Here is an 8,888-nt window from a genome sequence, read left to right as displayed (position 1 = left end):
CACTTCTCAGTTTCTCAAGAACTTCCCCAATTTAACCTGCAACATCAGGAGCCCCCTTTTGCCATGCTGTGAACTCTCAAAGTCAGCTCCCAGGGTTTTTGACACTACCAAAGCCCTCTATGAGGGCAGGTACTGCAGTTCCTAGCTCCTGAAGGCTAAAGGGTGCCTTGGATGAGGCCAAGCAATGGATCTGGGGTCACAGAGCAGAGCAGGGGCAGAGTTAGCATGGACTAGTCCAGTTCCATCTCCCTGAAACCCCTTCAAGGCTGTCTTATTTATTTATTCATTTATTTTTATTTCTGCCTTGAAAAAAAACAGGCCTCTATTTTGGGAGCATGTGGGATTCAAGCCCACAATGATTTCGACACTCCCTGTGTTCAGGGATGAGAGCTTCAGCCTGTATGCCGGAAGGACCTGCTCATTTCTCACTCCACATTCAGCCTGGATGATAAGGTGTCTCAAATCCAACCAGGGCCCTCTGAACCTCCTTGGCAGCGCAGGTGGGGCAGACAGGTGCCCCAGTGGAGATCACCCCAAGCGCCCTGGCCATTGCAGTGGTGTCAGTCAGGACCAAGGGAAAAACAAGGCTCCTACCAGAAGTGGGGTTCGAACCCACGCGGGCATGTGCCCATTGGATCTTAAGTCCAACGCCTTTACCACTCGGCCATCCTGGTGGACTGCCTGCTCTTTCCAGGTGTGCCGGCTCCCACCCCAAGGGCTGCACACCTTGCCCAGCCCTCAGGGGACCCAGCCTGGGACACTTCTCAAGCACAGACCCTGCAGCCACCACACACCATGCCAGACCCTTGTGCAAGGATTGCAGACATCTTGATACCACCAGGGACCCCGGTGCTAGAGGGGAACCATGGTAGCGTCTTGTCCTGGCTCTGCTGGGTGCCCAGCAGGGAAGGGAGCTGCTCTGAGAGCCCTTCAGTGCTCACCCAAACAAGCCAAGTAGTTAAACTGTGCTTTAGGTCCTGCTCCTCACCCCTCTGGACTGCATTTGAACTCAACTGGGATGTTTAGTGGGGAAAAATAGTGGGGTGAGGGGGTCCTTCTTTTTTGTTTGGGGTTAGGCACAGCTTTTTTGCCCTCTGGAAAAAAATAAAACCAGAAACACCTCCCTCTTTGGAATCACATGGGATTCAAACCCACAGCGTCAAAACACCTTAATGTTCTAGGCCTTTAGCCCTTAAGCCACAGAAACCTGATGCTTTTTATCTCCACTTTCAGCCAGTCTGACTCTTCCCAGACCAGCACCTTCATGTAGGGCTGCTCTTGCTTTGGGGGGAGATTGCAACCTATTCCAGTTTTGTCCCTGCCAAGGGATCCCCAAGCAATGCCAACTTACAGCAACCCAGCTGGGCCTTTTTACCAGAGGGTCCCATCCACTGGAGCCTCCTCAGCTGTGGGAATGGCCGAGAAGACCTAGAAATACAGTGGGGGGGACCTGAGCAGGTCTGACAGCTCATGGAAAACTTTTTCTGACCTCAGAAAGCCAAGACAGGCAGCAATACATCCAGAGGGTCCCATCCACTGGAGCCTCCTCAGCTGTGGGAATGGCCGAGAAGACCTAGAAATACAGTGGGGGGGACCTGAGCAGGTCTGACAGCTCATGGAAAACTTTTTCTGACCTCAGAAGGCCAAGACAGGCAGCAATACATCCCAGGCCAAGATAGGGATGTCTCTCTGGGGAGGAGGAGGAGGAGGGAGTGGTGCTTGGCCAAGCTGTCCTGGGCCTGTCCTACTTGAAGCTCAGAGGAATTCCCTCGTCACTGCCTGGGGACTGCTCACAGCTGTGCCCTGGGGTATCTGAACTGGTTAGAGGGCTTGTAGCTCGCTGGTGCGAAGGTGAGAACCACTGACCAGAAAAAAAGGGTGTTTCTGGGCCTCAGAAGAGGGTGAAGCAAAGCTCCTCAGCCAGGAGGGGACACCCTGGCCTCCAGAGACAACACAAGAGCCATGGAAAGCAAGAAAGAGGGATCCCAAGATATCATACTGGGAGACGCTGCAGTTCCTCAGCTTAGCAGAGCACTGGGTTCATCTATTCACAAGCAATAAATCCTGCCAGCAGGAAATTTCACCTCTTTAGGCACCAAGAGGGAACAGCTACTTCCCCTGTTTCCTTTTGCCCTTCCCATTACAGGCACAGCAACCCCCATGTTGGTCCCTATGTGCAGAATCACAGCTGAGCATCCCCAGATGCCTCCAGATGCAGCATCCACATTAATATCAAGTATCAATAACCATGCTAGCAACAGGTGTCACACTAGCCAGCTCCAGAGAAATCTGTTCATAATGAAAGACTTCAAAGCATTAATGAGCTTGCAAAGCTCTCCTCTTCATTTACAAAGCTGGACCTTGCATGGCTGGCATTAAGACAGGGGTCACCCATCAGGTGAAGAGAATGCACATGCATGTCAGTGAATATAATATATTTGTCATCCTCTAAGAAGCAAAATTAATCATGCCCTCTCCGAAACAGAGCTTTTACACCACATCTGCTTCTCACAGTGTGGAGAGAAGGGTGCTGCTCTCAAGGACAACTATGACCCACAGGACTCAGATCCCCATAGTGCCCACTGCACCCAGCACAACATCTTACCTTAACCCTTCAGGTCCAGGCTGGGAAGTGTTACTCAAATCAGGAACCTGAGCAGGCAGCCCAAGGGCCGAATAAATTGGTGGGGTCATCCCTCCAGGGCAAGTTCAAGGCATGCTAGGAGGGACTGGGATGGATGTATGAGAGCGCAGATTCAGCTGATGCTTGCTGCCCTGTGTCTGTTCTGGGATCTCCCTAGCCCCTGCAAGGGAGGCGATGCCAGCCCAGAACAGCAAGAGCTGTGTGACGCATCTGCTCTTCCTGTCACAGACCATTGCCTCCCAGCCTCTTCCCCTCTCCAAACCTCTCCAGCTCCCCATAAACCTCTGTGTTGAAACAGCCTCCAGTGCCCAGCCAACTGCCCAGCTGCTCACCCGATTTACAAGCTATGTCATGCCTCTGACCTAGGAGGAGGTTGTGCAAATAGGCCGTGCTCTGGGAACGGTGGCCAGCCCAAGCACAAGCATGCAGTTGGGCACTGCTTGCCTCATTGGCCCTTCCTCCCAAAGCTGCTCAGCCTCCTTGGCCTCCCTGGAGTCCCCTCCCCTCTGACACCCCGACCAGCATTCACCCTGCCAAGGGTGGCTTGGACAAGGGACAGGGGAATGAGATGTTGGCTTGTTGCTGTGCTGCTATTGCAAAACCTTTGGGACAATCTCCATACGCAGCCTTCAGTGGTGTGGTGACAGCTTCCCTTGCCTGGATCAAATTCACTGGCACACCAGAAAACCTACTGGGACACAGGAAGGGACACAAGGACCGGTACCAGCCTGAGCAGTGACAGGAGCAGGTCACGCCTGAATACTCTCAAAAGATGTTAAGCCAGAAGTGTATCCAGGAGCACCTTAACTACACAAGTTTTGTTTAGCAGGAAGAGGTGGTGGCAATGAGGGGAGACACACCTCTAACACAGATCACAACCTAACCTGAGTCTCCAAGGCTGACCAGTTCAGTTGGCGTTGCATTCCCCAGCAGAGGCAAGACCAATCTACCCCATCTTGCCTCTGGTGGGGAATGCAACACCAGCTGAATTACCTGTAGTGTCCTGGATATCTTCCATGCAAATCCCAAACCAGGCTGGCTGTGCTTCACTTGCAGTATCCCTATGAAATGATGGCTTGAAGGTGACATGGCTGCAGGCTTTCAGAATACATGTTCTGTAAGTGAAAAACATTATTAATGTCCAGAAGTCAAAAGAGAATTGTCCTTAGCTTCAGAAACACATTGGTAATGTTAACTGGAAAGCAGTTCCTCCTCTCACCTTCTCTCCCCCAGAAATAGATCTCCTGGCACTCTGGGTCTATTCAGTAGATCTGTGTTTAATTTAAACAGCCGCTGGAGGCAACCATCATCCCACATGTTATTATTGCAGCTGGAGAGGGTCTGATTGGTAGTTAAGGGAAAAAAAATCCAAAGCCTTATAATCATGAGCAAGGCAGAGTAAAAATGGACATTTTGAAAGAGTTCAGGCCAGAACTTCTCTGCTTTATTGGTACAGGGGCTAAAATAATCTTCTCTGCCACATGAAGTTAGAAACTGGTTGACGGGGACGAGTATAAGAGGAGAACCCTGTTCTGTTTCTCCCTTAGTATGAAAGCAATTCAGCATGCAGGTGACAAACATCAGGAGCGCAAAACAACTCAGAAGTTTGGCAGATAACAGCCCTACCAGGGTCATCTTAGATTAAGTGACAGATGAGAGCTTGGCTTCACCTTGCCCAGCAAGCTTTTGGGTGAAAAATTATTTCTGGTTATAGAAACAGGGCTCCTGTGTTGAGTTCATACAGCACTTAACGAGGAAGTTCTTTGGACTTGGTCAGTTTTTAAATACACTATTGATGTCCCACCCCTAACTTTAAATTTTTACCACGTATTCATAGTAGCTGGAGTTCACCGATATGAAGAAGAGCTGAACAGGACAGTACTGCTATTTAAGTTGTCTTCCATTGGTTTCAGAATAAACAGGCAGTTTGCAAACACAGAAGTTCATTCTCCCTTCTTTCCTATTTTTCCTACCTCTTTAAAGGCAGTTCAGGAAACCAAGCCAGCCTCACTTTGAATTCAGAGGGCGTTCTTTACAGAATGGCTAGAAAATATATATTGTAATCCTGTACATGAAAGCTTACACACTGCAGAATCTGACATGTTGTCCCACTGCTTGTTGGCTCAAGTCATCCCCTGCAGAACCAAAAACCTTATGGTGCTCTATAGCTCAAGAGGAAAGGTTTTCCATGAAGCTTGCAAATCCTGGTATTTGGCCAGAAAACCAAAGACCTCTTATTGTGGGCACACAGACTGGATTAAAAACCTGTGGAGCTGCACACTTACAGGAGGTTATTTATCCCAGAGGGAAAATATATTTTCTTTGTTGAGTAAGTTCTTTCAGAAACAACAACAAAAAGACTCCAAAAACTGAAAGCAATGCATCTACCAGAGCTAAGGCACTATGTATTAGCAAATAATGTATTTGTCTAGATTCTCCTGCTCAGAAATGATCTCTCAGCTGTTTACAATTTTCCACAAGCTATTAGTATTCTAAATTATTCACCCAGTATTTTCCACAAATGATTCTTGGTCAACAGAGAGTTCCTCAAACAATTAAACTTGAGGATTCAAACTACCTAGGCTACACATCATTGTTTCTGCTTTGGCACTGATCCAGCTCAGAATGAGATGCCTGGAGTGAATGGTAATGGTTTGGCGTTTCAAAGTCATCACTCACTCATGTTGACTTATTCCCAGAGATGTTCTGGACAGGATGCACATGTAAGTTATGAAGGCTTTACCTATCTTTAGCCTGGATTTTGTGAAAGATACCATCATGGGCACATCTCTCAGTTACTCTTCCACTCCCCTTCCAAGCACCATCGCACACGCAGAGAAAACGAGTCAAGGCTTATGCAGAAAAGAAAGCTCAAGAACATGCCTAGGTTTGCGGCTCTGTGATACCGATGCCTCAGATCCCGAGCACCCAAACCATGAAGAAATAAATTAGACATTCAGTACATGTTCATCTATCCTTGCCTAACGCAGTCAGCCAGAGTTTTCTACAGTCATTGCAGTAGAGAAATATCCGGAGAGGGCTTCATCCTATCTGGGGCATCTACAGAAGGGCTGAACACATTGCTTTTTGGAAATAAACAGGAGCAGAGTCCTTCTGTTTAGCTTAGATTAGACACCTGCTTTTCAGATAACTAACACTGAGGGAGATTGAATCTGCCTGCAGGAAATGTTCTTACAGTAAACAGAGCTGGACACTGAACAGGTTGTTTCTGGAGGTGGAACAACCAGCATGGGAGACTTCTAAGAATTCAGACAGAAACCTGACTGATCCTGACTTAACACAGGTGATCTCCAAAGGTCCCTTCCAGCCCCAGTTTCCATAACTAAACTTCAGCGTATATTGGTGACCAATTTTCTGTAAATCAGGCTCTAATAAGGGCATTTCAAAATCACACAGGAAAACCTACATATTGTATATTTTTGGCTGCCTTCTCACGTGACAGGAGCTAGCAATAGGAAAGAAGGGTTCACCAGAGAACTCCATCCTTTATGGGTCATAACTTAAGAAACATTGCAGTACATGACTCTCAGAAGCAATCCAGAAGAGAAATGTGGCAGCTGAGTTATCACATGGACAAATATCAATAGAGATTCAAAAGTCTTGCATGCGCCAAAGTAGTCTCCTGTAACTATTTACATAGCTTGGACAAAAATGAATGGCAAAACCTTTTGTGTTTCACCTGCAGCATCAGTAGTGCCCACTACTGCTTGTTATCTCAATGGGGTAGTGTGCAAGCAATGTATCACGTCCCAGATGTCAAGGTACCTCTGCATGAATTCCTAAAATGACATGTGTTCTTTAGCCCAGAGCTTGGCTCCAGGCTAAGAGCTAAATTTGATGTTCTCTGTGGCTAAAACTTCTTCAAAAATCATTCTGGGTTAATGAGGGAAGGGAAATTTTGGCTGCACAGTCTGTAAGAGAAGATTGGCTTGGGGAATGCTATGAAAGTCACTGTTTTGCAAGAACAAAGAGAAAGAACAGACTCATTTCTAAAAGAGCTGCACCTAAGAACTTCAGAAAAGTGCAGAACTTCACTAACATATAATAAAAGACTGCCTAAAAGCAGAACATCATCTCTAGCTCACCACATCCTCTCCCAGAGGCACCACATCATTCCTGCTGCTCACAAAACAGCTTCTCTCTCCTTTTAATAGTTTTATTTTTAGACTTCTCATACTTAATTCTCTCTTTCTCCTTATGTAAGGTGCTTGGAAGGGCTGCAGTGTCAAACAATAATTATATCAGAGAAAATTTAGAATCCACAGAGTTGAAATGAGTTTTTGCTCTTGACAAGTGAATAGATGTAGGAAGTGAGAGGATACAGTTGTATCAAGGAAAGCACCCAGCTGGCAATGTCATAGCGTCTCTTGTGGGCTGGGAGCACCCACCTTCAGGTTTTGGCAATCTCAGCTTGGAGCACATCGGCACATCCCTAGAATTAGCAAGGCCTGAGATCTAGGCACACATTCGTGCAGCTCTATCAGCACATACCTGCCTCTCCTCATGACCAACCTTGAGTTCAGATTAAAATGCAATGTTGTCATCCTCTTGTGCCCCCCCCCCCCCCCCCCCCCCAGATTAACTAAAGCACCTATGCCTGTAGCTGTAGCTTCACCTCAGATAGAGGTCAGGCATCTCCCAATGTCCGCATGCACCACTTTGCCTAGCATTAGTCCACTTAGAGCAAAAGTGAGAGTAGAAAAAGACCTATTAGCTTCCCTCAATCCATCATTTTAGACCTTGTGGGTACCTACCCAAGACCAACTTGCAACACACTTATAAGTTACCCCTTTCAGCTATGCTGCAATAACTGACGACATATCTGCTGGCACTTAAATCATGTTAATGTTGCAGCTAAGTCTAACATGACACTGAATCTCAGAATATCTCTGGGTTTTACCATTGCCAGAGCTTTAAAGGCAGCCACTGGAGATGGTCTACAAGTAACTAGGTTGTATTTTCCAACAAATAATCAGAGAAGGGCAAGTTTGATCCTCCACCTGCAGTATCATGCAGAAATTGGTGATTACTGAGGCCACAATGGGTGACCAAAGATTTACCAGAAGACCAGGAAAAAACTTTTCTCCTTAAAAGACAGCACAAAATACATTGCAAAGGAATTCAAGTAGATGTATAGAAATAGTGACAGGTATGAGTGAGACTATCTGTCATGCAATGTCTAAAATAAGGTTATGGTGAAGAGTAGGTGTATAGAGTGAGCTCACACGTAGTATGTGTAAGAAGTTTTCTAGAGATAACAAGTTTATAGAATATATATATATTTTCCCCATATGGATTCCCAGCTGGACTTCTATGCTGTCTCAAAAGAGACCATCTTGCTAAAAACATCAACAAGGACAAAATCCAGGATTCTCCTAATTAGATGTGACCTTTGAAGGGAACCATTGAAGGGCGAGAGCTCACATGCTTTAGTGGGCTTCCCACTACCTCACTGAATTATGAATAAAAGCAGGGACTGCCTCAATCCAATGTGCCAGTGGCATTCTGGAAAATTTGGAATGAACCATCCGTAGTTGAAAAACTATTTAAAAAAAAAAAAAAAAGTGCTCTTCAGATTTCTGCCATTTCTCTACAACTAAAATTTTTTTGACAGTCAATTTTCCAAGAAGCCACAGAGAAACAGATACTAAGCGCCTATGAAATCCTGTGGGCATCAAGGACTTATCTTTTCAGATCTCCTGATCACAAACAACAGACAGGCAAACCCTAGCATATTTCATTTATTCATCTGCTTTCTTTTTCTGCAGTTTTTGAGGTATCTAAGATAGTCTTTCTTCTGGGGTTTACAACCTGATTTTGTAATAATTAGGCTTTTATTTTCTTTTTTTTTTTTTCTTTTTTTAACAAGCTGCTGTAGATATGGAGTTTTGGAAAGTAGTCAATGAAATTATTATTATTTTGTTGCACAGCTGTGCTAAAGCACAGGGGAAAGAGTGAAAAGACATGAGTATTTGTTTCTTTGGCTTTCAATTGCTATGACAAAGCAAATAACAGCTTTGGTCTCATTCCACAATTGAGCTAATTGGTAACACCTCAAACTATGTCCTAAAAGCTCCCAATTAGCAGCTAAGTACAGCATGAACTAGGTAGCTCCTTCATGCTCCAAAATGACCTATGACTCCATAACCGACTGTTAAACTTCAGATCCCAAAGCATGCATTTTACTGTGTATGTATGCAAGAAGCCATGCTCATGCAGGTGC

General features: G+C 45.8%; 1 non-coding gene across 1 annotated transcript; it reads right to left on the bottom strand.

Moving 5' to 3' along the window:
- Positions 1–591: 591 nt before the first annotated feature.
- Positions 592–674, bottom strand: TRNAL-UAA (transfer RNA leucine (anticodon UAA)). The gene has a single exon. It is a non-coding gene; the product is annotated as a tRNA-Leu (tRNA).
- Positions 675–8,888: the final 8,214 nt, after the last annotated feature.

This window comes from Dromaius novaehollandiae, chromosome 12, assembly GCF_036370855.1.
Source record: "Dromaius novaehollandiae isolate bDroNov1 chromosome 12, bDroNov1.hap1, whole genome shotgun sequence".
Lineage (NCBI taxonomy): Eukaryota > Metazoa > Chordata > Aves > Casuariiformes > Dromaiidae > Dromaius > Dromaius novaehollandiae.
This window is presented reverse-complemented; position numbering and strand designations above follow the sequence as displayed.